This window comes from Anguilla anguilla, chromosome 18, assembly GCF_013347855.1.
Source record: "Anguilla anguilla isolate fAngAng1 chromosome 18, fAngAng1.pri, whole genome shotgun sequence".
NCBI lineage: Eukaryota > Metazoa > Chordata > Actinopteri > Anguilliformes > Anguillidae > Anguilla > Anguilla anguilla.
In genome coordinates, this window is record NC_049218.1 from 27,796,936 (window position 1) to 27,810,058 (window position 13,123).

The window sequence follows — 13,123 nt, forward strand, 5'->3', positions numbered from 1 at the left end:
CAGCACCCCCTTCCTCATGGAGGCCGACAGGCCCCCCCCCTCCAGAAGAGCCTGAAACACCTCCAAGAGGTCCTATGAGGTCCCAGGAGGCACCATAGAACTCCTTCGGGAGCCCATCGTGCCCCGGGGCCCGCCCGTCCCTCAATGAGCGCAGTGCTATTGTTACCTCGTCCAGGCTGAGTCCTGCCTCCAAGGTCTGCACCTCCTCATCTCCCAACCGGGCTGCCACGCAGTCAAGGAGCGATTCCTGCACCTCCGGGTCGCACTCTCTCCTGCTGAAAAGGTCAGAGTAGAACCCCTCAGCAATTTCCAGCATCTCTGGGATGCCTGTTACCAGCCCCCCTTCCCCCCTCAGACCAGAAATGGTAGAGGCTTTTTTCTGCGCCATAGCGGCCTGAAAGAAAAAGGAGGTGGGCTTTTCCCCCTCCTCCATCTCTCTCAGCCGTGCCTGGAACGCCAAAGCCTTAGCCCTGTCCTCCAGAAGGCTCCTGACCCGCTCCTTCACCCCCTCATAAGCCTCCCACCTCACCGCCCTTCCGTTGTTGAGCTGTGCGTGCAGGTACGCCAGCGTCTCGAGCCACCTTCTAAAATGCTAAAACTGCGGCAGAACTGCCCAAACCGCACTTTGGCTGCCTCCCACCACTCTATCACCGTGGGGTAGAGGAGCCGCAGTGCCTGCACAGACCTGTAAAAATCCACAAAAGCAGCTCTAAACATGGAGCCGGAGCTCCAGTTGTAGTCGGAGCCGGAGCTGGAGCCGGATCCGAACCTGGAGCCAGAGCCGAGCCAGAAGATAAAACTAACCCCGGAGCCAGAGCCGGACCAGAAGCCGCAGCCGGATCCAGAGCGGAAGCCAGGCCAGGAGCCGGAGGCGGATCCGGCACAAGAGCCCGGGCCGGTCCAGGAGTTCCAGCCGACCCAGCACTCTGCGCCACAGGAGCAACAGCACCTCCGCTCACCTGACTCCGCACACCTGTGAAGCCTTCCAAATCAGTGTGGAACTTAGCTGCATACGAGGCCTTTCTCTCCGGGCAGGCCTGGAACAAATGCTCTGTACTACCGCAGAGTGTGCAAGACTTGGGTGCAGTACAATTCTTGGTCTCGTGTTCCCCTGAAAGGCAGTGTCTGCACCTCACTGTAGTGCAGACTTCTTTCAGGTGTCCATACGACCCACACCTGCGACAGTAAATTGGGTGGCCAGGATACCAGAGGTACCCTCTGTCAGGCCCGATGGCAAAGGCCCCTGGAGGGTGAGCACAGCCTCCAGCGCTCAGAGGATCCTGCTTAAAATGCACCATGTAGCGTCTCTTACCTGTCCAGAAGCCGTAGCGGTCCTTAACTTTCAACCCCTCTCTCACATCCGCACAGTATTTCTGCAAAAAACTCAAAATATCCTCTTCCCTCACAAAGGGGTTGTAGAGATGGATTGTGAGAGGTCTTAACGCTTTTGCGTAGAGGAGCTCCACCCGGATTCCTTCCAACTGCTTGGCATTCTTGACGCTGACAAGGTGATTATATAAATTGAGACATGCTGCTTCGGAATAAAAAGTTAAATCATCAAAGCCCCGTGAAAAAAAAATCCTGCAAACAAAAAACCGTGCTAACATCAATTTTCAAAAGCCCTTTCAGTACATCTTTGACAAAAAAATCCAAACCATAATCCTTCTTCCGTTCTGATCCATCCTCCGCAACAAAGCGAACCGTATTCTTCAGCCGCACCCGGTGGGTCGGCACAGCACCCTCTGGTGTCATCTTCTTCCTCTTCGATTAAAGTCAAGCCGAGAAGCGATGGCCTGAAAATTGGCCACAGCTGGCCGCCGCCCAGGCGGCCGGGAATCCGATCGCACCCAGTCCCCGCTCGCCATTGGTCCGGGGCCCCCTCAACGCTTCCCCCGGGACCTCTGGCCGTCACCTCAGCCCCACCAACCCACCCACAAAGCCCCACTTCCCCTGCCACAGTAGCTACCTACATGCTAAAGGCTGTTATCGCTGTTTAATTGCACAAGCACTCGCAGAACAGCTATGTAATTGCCTAGCTAAGCAAGCAAGGAGACAGTCCATACTCTGTAACACATGTACCTGACAAGTCACAAACCAGGGACACATGGCAACAAGTCATCAACAAGCTCTCTTAAGAACAGAAAAGTCGCCCCGTCCGGCGGACGGAGCATCCAAAAATAGCACAAACTCAGGAGTGTTCCTCTCCACGGAAATCTTTAGTAAAATGTATCTTTATTTGGTTTTTTTACATTTTTTAAAACGTTATTCCTTTAAAATGTCCTTTAAAAGGAACAAAAAATACATTTAAACATAGACATTCACAAAATTTCAAGAAAAATAAAAAACACAGAAAAAGGAAACCTAATACCACTACCCACACGTATATTTAACTAATAATCACACAACAATAATTAAGGATAATAAAACAATACATGTGCTCGGGAATGGTGTGAAGAACGGGTGCCCCTCCTCGGGGGGTGGACTATATGATGAGTTCTTTCCAGTGGTCCACCCCCCATTTCTCTCTCGCCAGGTCCTTGTTCTTTCGGAAGTCTACCAGAACGCCGTCCTGGAGGAGGTTCTGTATCCTCCTCCTGAGAGTGACCAGGTCCACTGATGTTTTTTGGTAGACCTTGATGTTTCTTGTCTCCCACAGGACCTGCCTGACGGTGTTGATAATCCCCCACTGACGCTGGAGCTCCATTGTCTTGAGTCCCTCCCGGGGACCGTAGAGGACTCTCTCAGATGTCAGGGAGGACATCGGCAGCAACCTGTTTTGGGAGACAGAGGAAACAACAAGGCCCCAGACCCGCCTAGCCACAGTGCACTCCCAGAACAGATGCTGAATGTGTTCCGAGTCAGTGCAACCGTGGGGGCAGCGCTCAGTCAGGGCTAAGTGCCTGCGGTACACCCCACATACAGAAGAATGGGCAGGACAATTGCCTTCAGGACAAGGATCTTACCCGCCATGGTCAGGGGCCGCGCACTCCAGCTCCAGGTTTTGTTTTTGACGTGGCGTAGGGCTCCCTCCCAGCTTGTTCGCCCTCCTCCGTCAGCCTGGAAGGTCACCCCCAGGAGCTTGATGGTATCTCTGCGTACAGGGAAGGAAACGGTTAGAGGCTCACTATAATAGGGAGACAGAAACAGTTCGCTCTTGTCCCTGTTGACCAGGGCGCCAGTGGCCACACAGAAGTCGTCCAACACCTTGGTGGCACAAGCGATGGAGCAACTATCCGTGGCGACGATGGTAATGTCGTCCATGTACGCCATCACCTTTAGCCGCTCTCCTCTAGCCCCCGGCAGCGGGTAGCCTGCCACTCCGGGGCTGGCCCTGATGGCCTGGAGAAACGGTTCCAGGTAGATGACGTACAGGAGAGATGCTAGAGGGCACCCCTGCCTGACGCCAGACCTGATGGCAAACGGGTCAGAGGGCTGCCGGTTGACAACCACTCTGCCCGTTATGCCAGTCAGGCAGATCTTCGTCGAACGCCGGAGAGGGCCAGGGATGTTCATTCTCTCCAGCACTCTCTCTCAGTGAGGCCCCCAACCGCCCCTCCCTGTACGCCGCTCTGAAAACTTCAGCCACGTCCTCCTTCAGGAGATCCCAGTAAGTTTGGTAGAACTCAGCTGGGATTCCGTCAGGACCCGGAGCTTTATGTTGGTTGAGGGAGAGCACGGCCCGGGTGAGCTCCTCGGTGCTCAGCTCCGACTCAATCCGCTCATCGCCCAGACGTCTGTCAAGGCAGCCCAGGAAGGTGTCCATGAGAGCCCCGTCGGAGGGCCTCTCACTATAAAGGCCCCCGTAGAACTCCCCGGTCACCTCCCGGACCTCCGCCTCTTCAGACACCACCACACCTCTGTTGTTGTAGAGAGACAAGATGTTGTTAGTCTTAGACCGCGCCCTGCGGAAGAAAAACCGTGTGCACTTCTCATCCTCCTCGAGGCCCTGGAGCTTGGAGCGGAAAGTAAAATTTTCCCGCTCTTCCCGGTAGAGGGTGGTGAGGCTCTGCCGAGTCCGTGCGATTTCACTGCCAGGCCTCGGGACTCGGGTCTCTGGAGGGCAGCATTGTGTTGTACAAAAACTGCCCTCCTTTCCTTCGCCTTCCTCCGCCCGACTGCCCGGAAGTAGCCTCGCACTCGCTCCTTCACCATCTCCCACCACTCCACCGGGGAGTCAAAGAGGTGTTTTAGACTCACCCACTCCAGGTAACATCTCGAGGAGGAGAGTCGCACCTGGGGGTCTTGGAGATGGCTGGTGTTCATTCGCCAGAGCCCCTTACCCACGGTTATAGGTTTCTTCCAGGCCAGGGACACGGTCACCATGTGGTGGTCTGAGAAGTGCACCGCCTGGATGGAATAAGCGGGCACCCCCAGGCCTGGGGAGAGCAGAAACAAATCAATTCTCGAAGAGGAGCTGCCAGAGGAACTCACCCACGTGTGTTGGGGGGGAGAGGCGCCCCCGGAGTCGCGGAGGAAGAAATCCTCTATGAGGGACCGCAGCAGGTCGCTGGAACGGTCCCGTCTGGGTCTGCTGCGGTCCTCATCTGTTAAAGCACAGTTCAAATCCCCCCCCACGACAACCGGCATTGTGCAATGTAGAAGTGGTGATAGTTTTGTGAAGAGGGAGACCCTCTCGGCCACGCTGGTGGGGCCGTACACGTTGATGACCCTGAGTGGGGAACCCCCAACCTCGAAATCGGTGACGAGGATTTGCCCACTCTCTACAATTGTACTTGATGTTATATGTACATAGGGATTTTTCACCAACGTGCCGACCCCATCAGCTCTGGCGATGTTGGAGCCAGACCAGAGAGAGTCTCCCATTCTCCATTCTTCCCCCAGAACGCCATCCAACTCCCGGAACGGAATGCCACATTCCTGGAGCAGGATGACGTCTGAGGGGATCTGAGACAGAATGGAGAATACTGTGTCGTTTGGCAGGGTCTCTGATGCTTTGTGTGTTGAGTGATGAAATTGTTAGTGAAAATGTGATGTATATTATTGTTATGTATGATTTATGATCCGATGTTGCTATTTGCAATGTCTTTACAGATTTTGTTGAGTTTTTGATTAACGATGTCCTGGTTATTGAGGCGCCTACTCACCCCCGGACCATGTGCACTCACAGGCCTCCCCTCCTGACTGCCTGGGAGGTTCCGTCCTGGAGAGGTGGGGGCAGGTGTTCTTGCCCCAGGCTTCCCCCCAGTCCCTGGAGGGCCCTGAGAGGAGGATGATGCTCCAGACCCTTTAACAGGGTCTGGACCGGAGGCTGGCTGGTCCCTAGTGATTCTAGGGTGGGCAGTGATGATAGTTTGTAATATTTCTTTGTGGTGTATGGGCGGTGGTGTAGATGGTTTTGCAGGGCGAGGAGGGGGCTCAGGCCTGGCTGTAAGTTGTGTTCTATGTTCCGGTTTGGAATGTAGCTGTGTCAATTGTAGGTTGTGTTGTCTGGCGAACTATTGCTGGGTTGGGAGGTTGACTGGGAGGTTGTTGTCTTGCTGTGGTTGGGGATCTGATGCGTTTGCCCTTTCTTTTTTTGATTTTTTGCCAGGGTGTGATGGAATCGGTTTCTGATGTTGAGGAGTCTGACTCCAACACCACAATGGGGGTGTCGGAGTCAAGCTCCTCCTTAACAGTGACGAGTTTGGTGGGACCTAGTTCGGCAGGGGGCGCTGTGGAGTTGGGGGTTCCAGGGGTGGTGATACCGCGGGTAGGGTCTTGTGCTGTGGTCTGTGCATGTGGGGGTGGGCTTCCAGGCTGGGAGGGGGTAGGAGTGGGTGGTCTGGTGCGTGGCATGGGGGTGGGCGGGGCAGGCGGTGGGGCCGAAGGGGGGGCGCGGTGCTCCTAGCCCTGTTCGCGTACGAGAGGGGACAGTCTCTAAAGAGATGCCCCCTCGCTCCGCAGAGATTGCAGGGCTTTGGATCACGGCATGCCCTGGTCTCGTGCTCGCCGCCACACGTCTTGCACTTGACCACTGCGCAGGCTGCGGCTAAGTGACCTAACTAACCAGACCTAACACCAGACCTTCAGAGAGAGAGGAAGTAGAAAGAGAGAGAGAGAAAGAGAGAGGGACATCCGCTCCGATCACACGCCAAAAATCCACGAGCCCACTGTCCTCAACTAGATAACCAGTAGAGGGCAGTAGACTCGTGAACAATGAAGAGAAACCCGAGCACACGTGGCCTCTCGCCCTACCGGGTCGATGCGTGGAGCGGACGGAGCAAGCTCCTTCTCCGATTCCCAGTCTCAAAAATCCGTTTAATATGTAGTCCCCAGATAGGGGACGTATCATATATTAAACTGATAAGAACAGATTTTTTTTTTTTTTTTACAAAACACTCTGTTCATGTTACCTTTCCATTTAAGCGATCATCAAAGCCAAGATCCAAAACCTTGCCCACCTTCACGCTTCAAAAGGAGAACACGTATGCTCTTCACCGTGCTTATCAACAAATACCCGATACAATACATTTTCTTTTATTCCAAACCCATTTTTTTCCAATTGTATTCTATAAACAAAAACAAAAACAAAAACAAAAAGGAAAAGAAATATTTTCCACCAACTACTCCCAATGTACATACAGAATAAACTTGGCTCACAGTGTCTGTAGAGCCACCCTCCCCAACCCCCCCCCCCCATTCCTCCCAAACCCAATCTTCCCCCCGTATCTCCCTGTCCACCCTCACCTGCTCTGCCACCCTCCCCTGAAACCTGAAGTATACCTGCGATGGTGTCAGAATCCTGACCCTCTTCCCCACCACCGCCATCCTATCCTCCCATAAGACCACCTTTGCATGCCCCAACACCTTCCAGAGCAGCGCTGATCTCTTCTCCCCGGGGCCCCACACTCCTTCCCCCTGCACAATTTTCCTTTCGGATAGGACCACTTCCAACCCCACCCCTTGCAACATGTCCTGCACTTTCCTCTAGTATCTCCAGGCGAAGGGGCACTCCCAAAAAGCGTGCCTCACCGTTTCCGGCGCCCCGCACCCCCTCGGGCACACTTCACTGTGCGCACACCCGTGCCGATAGAGCACCTCCCGCACTGGTAGCCTGCCCCAGGCACATCGACAGTGCATGTCTTTCACCTCTCCTGAGACTTTCCCCCCACTTATTTTGTCCCACTCCACCCCCCTCGGAAGCCCCACAGAGGCCGAGGCCTGCCCTGTATCCAGCTCTTTATATAAGGCCCGGTGGTCTATGATCTCCTCCCTCGTTCTTGCTGCCGTGCTCCTCCTCAGGCAGCGCACCGCCTCCCGATAGGGGAGGGACAAATCCTCCACCCTTGGCACCGTGTGGCTGAGTGGTTCCACATGTCTGAGTGCGTTTGCCAGGTACATTCTCGCCAAATAAAAACATTTGTGCACTGCTCTCTTTAAAACTATGCTACATACAAAGCTGGTGTACATCACCTCTAATTTTAAGGGGATCCTGGGCACACCCCGCCCCCCCTTGTCTACTGGCAAGTACATCGCCTCTCTGCTAACGTATTCGTATTTCCCGCTCCACATGAACTGAAAAACCGCTCTGTTCAGGGCCAGCTTCACCCGGCCTGGCATGGGAAATACATACGCCAAATGTAATAGCATTGGCAACACCACTGCCTTCAGCACCACCACCCGCCCAGTGATTGTGAGCCTGCGCTGTGCCCAGAGCCCCAAGCACGCACGCACCACTCCCAGTCTGTACCTCCAATTACGTGCGGCGCTGTCTCTTTGATAAAACCAGATACCGAGGATTTTTAAGCCCTCCTCACCCCGTCGGAAACCCCCGCAATCACTGGTGTCCTCCACCCATCTCCCGCAGAACATAACCAATGATTTTTGCAGATTCACTTTGGAGCCCGTGCCCTCCGCAAACTTCTCCGTTAGTGCTCTGACCCTCTTTAGGGCCTTCACCGATGACACGAAACAGGTTGTGTCATCAGCATATTGCTGAATCCTCAACCTGTTCCCCGCTGCCCCCGGAATCGCAAAACCATCTATTTCTGGGTCCCTCCTCACCAGCTCTGCAAAGGGTTCCATGGTCAGCACGTACAGCAGGGGGGAGAGTGGGCACCCCTGCCTCACCCCACCCGCCTGCTGCACTGCCTCACTCAGGTACCCGTTCACCCTGATGCAGCTGTACACCCGGTTGTACAGCATACTCACCCAGCTCCTAAAGCCTGGCCCAAACCCCATCCTCTCCAGCACCCTAAACAGAAATTGGTGCTGGACCCGATCGAATGCTTTCTCCTGGTCTAGGCTCACCAGGGCTAAAGGAACTTTCCTCTCCTCTGCCCAGTCGAGAACATTTCTGGTCAGTAGCAAGTTCCACGCAGCGGACCGGCCTGGCACGCCACACGTTTGATCTTGATTTACTAGACCGCCCATCACCTGCTTTAGCCTCTCTGTTGCTACTTTTGCCAGTAGCTTATAGTCTGCTGTCAGCAGCGTTAAAGGATGCCAGTTCCCCAAGTTCGTTCTGCTCCCTGCCTTGAACACCAGCGCTACAACCCCCTCCCTCATTGAATCTGCCAGGATCCCCTCCTCCAACAGAATCCTGTACACTTCCAAGAGGTCAGGCCCAATCAGTCCCCAAAAGGCAGTGTAAAACTCCTTCGGAAACCCGTCATGCCCTGGCGACTTCCCGTCCTTCATTGTGTGCAGCGCCGCTGTCACCTCCTCCAAAGACAACGGCGCCTCCAAGGCCAGCGCCTCCTCCTCCCCTAAACTAACCCCCACACAACTCAGTAGTGCCTCTTGCACTGCCAGATTACAGTCCCGCCGGCTAAAAAGGTTGGCGTAGTAGCGACGTCCAACATTTTCTCGGTCTCCGTCACTACCCCCTGCTCTGACTCCAAACCCACCATCACAGCAGCGTTCCGTTTGGCCTTTACAGCCTGCAAAAAATAGGCCGAAGGTCTCTCCCCCTTCTCCAGCTCCCTCACTCTTGCCTGAAAAGCTAGGGAGCAAGCTCTCCCCTCCAAAATCCCCCTAATCCTCCTCTTCACCCCTTCATACACTGGCCACTCCACAGCTGCTCCCTTGTTCAGCTGCCCGTGCAGATACTCTAAACAAGAAGTCAATTTCCTGAGCTCCCCCCTTTCCTTTCTCTGCACAGCGCTGCTGTGCCTCCTGCAAAACTCTCGGAAACGCCCCTTGGAGTCTTCCCACCACTCAACTACGACGGGTACAGCGGTTTCAGAGCCCGAACAGTTCGATAAAATTTGTTGAACTCTGCCTTAAAATCCTCTGACTTCAAGCATCTTATATTGAAGTGCCAAAAACCGGGGCCCCACTCTGGCCCATTTCCCCTCAAGGAGACCTCTAGCGCGTCATGGTCTGAACACCAGACAGGTATTAGAGCGCAACCCAGGACCTTCTGCTCCCTCCCTACAAAAAAGTCATCTAAGTGCCTGGCTACTCCGCGCGAATTCCTCTATGTGTATCCCGCCCCTCCTGGATGCACCACCCGATACCCATCCACTAATGAGTACTTGCTGAGCAGCCTAGCCAGCGCCTTAGCAGAGAAGTCCCCCTCCCCCGGGTTCCGCCCTACATCAATGTCCGCACCTAACCTGTCTAATGACACGTTAAAATCTCCTCCGAGAATCACAGCCCTGGATGTTGTCAGACACCCCTCCAGATGTGCGAGCACCTCAAGCCTGCTCCCCCCTTGTGCCGGTGCGTATACATTTATTATTCTGTACCTCTCTACCCCATACCTAAAATCAACAAAAACCACCCTCCCAGCCACTACCACCACCACCTCCTCCATCACGAAGGAGTGACCCCTAAATAAAACCCCCACACCATCTGCATGGACATTCCCCACAGACCAACCTGATGGTCCCCACCCCCATTCCCGCGGGCCCTCCCGGCCCGGAGCCGCAGGCCCGGAGTTGTCCGCCGGCGCACCCGCGGAAGAGGGAGAGGAGACGCTATAACCGCCCGACTGGCAGAGGGCGCAAGCGAGCCACGGACCGCTGCAAACCGGCTCGCTAGCTGACTTAACCAACTTCACTTACCCAACTAGCTGACGAAGAATGATAGAAAGATAGAAAAAAGAAATCGTTTTATCGTGTGTCTTTCTTTCGTTCTATTTAAAAAAATTTAAAAAAACCCCACAAGGACTCAGTTGCTTGTCTACTCCATGAAGAAGAAGCAGCAGCAGCAGCAACAGCAGCATTCACCCTTCCTTTACACCCAAAAATAGAGGCGCACCGTTCCCGGACGTACTGCAATACCGGGTCGATGCGTGGAGCGGACGGAGCAAGCTCCTTCTCCGACTCCCAGTCTCAAAAATCTGTTTAATATGTAGTCCCCAGATAGGGGACGTATCAGATATTAAACTGATAAGAACAAATTAAAAAAAAAATTTTTTTAACAACACTCAGACCGTATCTCCTTCCTCTGACTTTACAGCACGATCATCAACGCTGAGACCACCAGACTTCCATCTGTCCCTCAGCCCACTTCACGCGCAGGAGGTGGTACCGTGCCTCCTCATTGTGCCACAAATCCAACCCAAACATTATATACATAATATACTTTTCTATTTACAGGCACGTTCTTCTGCATGTCACCGCTGGACCTGCATCACAATTTCCCCCTCTCCGCCCCAACCCTACACCCATCACAATAAAATTTCCATTTCTCTAGCGCAGCATGGAAGCCCCATCTCAATACGTCCCACTGGAACCTCTTCTCCACGTCTGCTCCAACCATCTCAAACACCCCCCTCACTGTCCATCCCGGTTTTACTTCCCCCCTCTCCCCTCTCGCCACCCACAACTTAAATTTTACCAGACTCATCAGAAGAAGAGCCAGGAACCTTCCCCTCTTCTTCTCCAAACCATACCCCCATAACACTCCTTCCCTCCCCAAGCCCTCCAGTACCCCATATCTACCCCTCACCAATTTCCATACCCCTTGGGCAAAGCCACACTCCCAAAACACATGCTGCACTGTTTCCTCCCCTTTGCAGCCCACCCTTGCACAAAACCTATTCCTTGTTAATTTGTGCCGGTACAGCACCTCTCTGACCGGCAACCTCCCGTACGCCACCAACCAGTTTAGGTCTTTTAACCGCTTATCCAACCCCTTCGCCTGCACTTTTGCCCATACCCCCCTTCCCACCCCCACCCCCAGACCTTCCTTTGGCCTCAGTTTCTCCACCAGCGCCCTGTAGAGGCTCCGATGGTCCCCCGCCAGCCCCCTATCTTCACACTCTTTGTTTCTTTTGGCCCACCGCACCACCCACAAGAGGTGTGCGGGGGCCCTCTCCGCCCTTGGGACCTTGTTGTCCCACGCTACCCAAGTCCTGAAACATCCCGAAACCCAAAAGTAAACAAACAATTGAAATTTGTGCGTCCTCGGACCTGTCAGTGCCACCACCAAATTGCTGAAAAATAAAACATCAAAATTCAACGGGAGAAATGGCACGTCCCTCCCCCCTCCTCCACCTTCTGATACATTACCACCCTCGGTATGTACTCATATCCCCCCCAAATGAACCGAAAAACTGCTCTGACGAGGGCCGCATGCCGCCGCAAGCATAGAGGCATGATGTACACCCTCGCCAGATACACCAGCGAGGGCAGCACATCCGCCTTCAGTGCCAGAATCTTCCCACTGACGGACAGGCGCCTCTTCGTCCACAGCCCCAACTTCCTATACCCCCCAGCCAAACGGCTCTCCCAGTTCCTCCTCGCGTCCTCCATTGGATCTCCCCCAAACTCTACCCCTAACACTCTGAGCGGTCCATCACACACCTTCATCCCCCCCACACCATCCTTCCTATCCTGAAAAACCCCAAAATACTTTACCTGTGACTTGTCGACGTTCAGCAACGCCCCCGCTCCTTTTGCAAAATCCTCCACAATGTGAAGAGCCTCCCTAACCCCACCCTCAGCATCTATGAACATGTCATGTCATGAAGTCATGTCATCTGCATATTGGGTGACTTTCACCTCTGCCCCTCCCCCACCCGGGATGGGAACCCCCCTGATCCTCCCACACCTCCTTATTGCTTCCGCCAGAGGCTCGATATAAAGCGCGTACAGAAGTGGGGAAAGCGGGCACCCCTGCCTTACCCCTCCCCTCTGCCTCACTACCTCCCACAAATGCCCATTAACCACCACCCTGCTCCCTACCCCTGTGTACATGATCCTTAACCATCTACTAAACCCAGCACCAAAAACACCCCGTGCTAAAACCCCAAACAAAAACCTGTGATGGACCCGGTCAAACGCCTTCTCCATATCCAGTTTCACCACAATCAAAGATAAGCCCCGCTCCCTCACCCATACCAGTGCATCCCTTATTAATTGCAGATTAAAAGTAGCAGCTCTCCCCTCTACTCCACAAGTCTGGTCTTCATTCACTAGGAAAGGCATAGCCAGCCTCAGCCTCCCTGCTAACGCCCTTGCTATCAGCTTGTAGTCGACCCCCAAGAGCGTGATTGGTCGCCAATTTTTCAGCAGCTGCTCTTCCCCCTTCTTAAATAGCAGTGTCACCACTCCCTCACGCATTGAGGGGGTGAGCTCCCCCTGCCTAAAGACCTCACTGACCACCTCAAGGAAAACGGGCCCCAAAAGCTCCCAGAAAGTAACATAAAATTCCTTGGGCAGCCCATCCCTCCCCGGCGCCTTCCCGTTTTGCATTCCCACGAGGGCCTGCTTCACCTCCTCCATACTAAAAGGCAGTTCCAAGGCTGCTCTCACCCCTTCCGGCACCTGCTCCTCCACCAAACCAAAATACCTATCCCTTATCTGCACATCTACCACCCTCTCCCCAAATAGTTCCCTATAAAATTTAGTTGCCACCTCCACCATCCCTGCTGCATCTGTGTACACCCTCCCATCTACGTCCCTCAACCCCTCCATCACCCTTTTCACCCTGGCTGCCCTCACCTTTTGGAAAAAATAGGCGGAGCACTTCTCCCCTCCTTCTCCCTTTGCTCCCCCTGGCACTTGAACGCCAAGGTTTGCGCCTCCTCCTCAAAGAAGGCCCTCATCTTGGCCTTCAACCCCGCCCGGTTTTCTAACTCAAACTCTCTTCCCCTGTTCCATGCTATATACATCTTTTCTAGCTCCCTCTGTAACCTCCAAAAGTGCCACCTCTCCCTCCGCCTCCTAGC

General features: G+C 54.1%; 2 pseudogenes; both read right to left on the reverse strand.

The window, feature by feature from the left end:
- Positions 1 to 6,174: 6,174 nt before the first annotated feature.
- Positions 6,175 to 6,342, reverse strand: LOC118218547 (annotated as a pseudogene).
- Positions 6,343 to 10,195: 3,853 nt separating this feature from the next.
- Positions 10,196 to 10,376, reverse strand: LOC118218652 (annotated as a pseudogene).
- Positions 10,377 to 13,123: the final 2,747 nt, after the last annotated feature.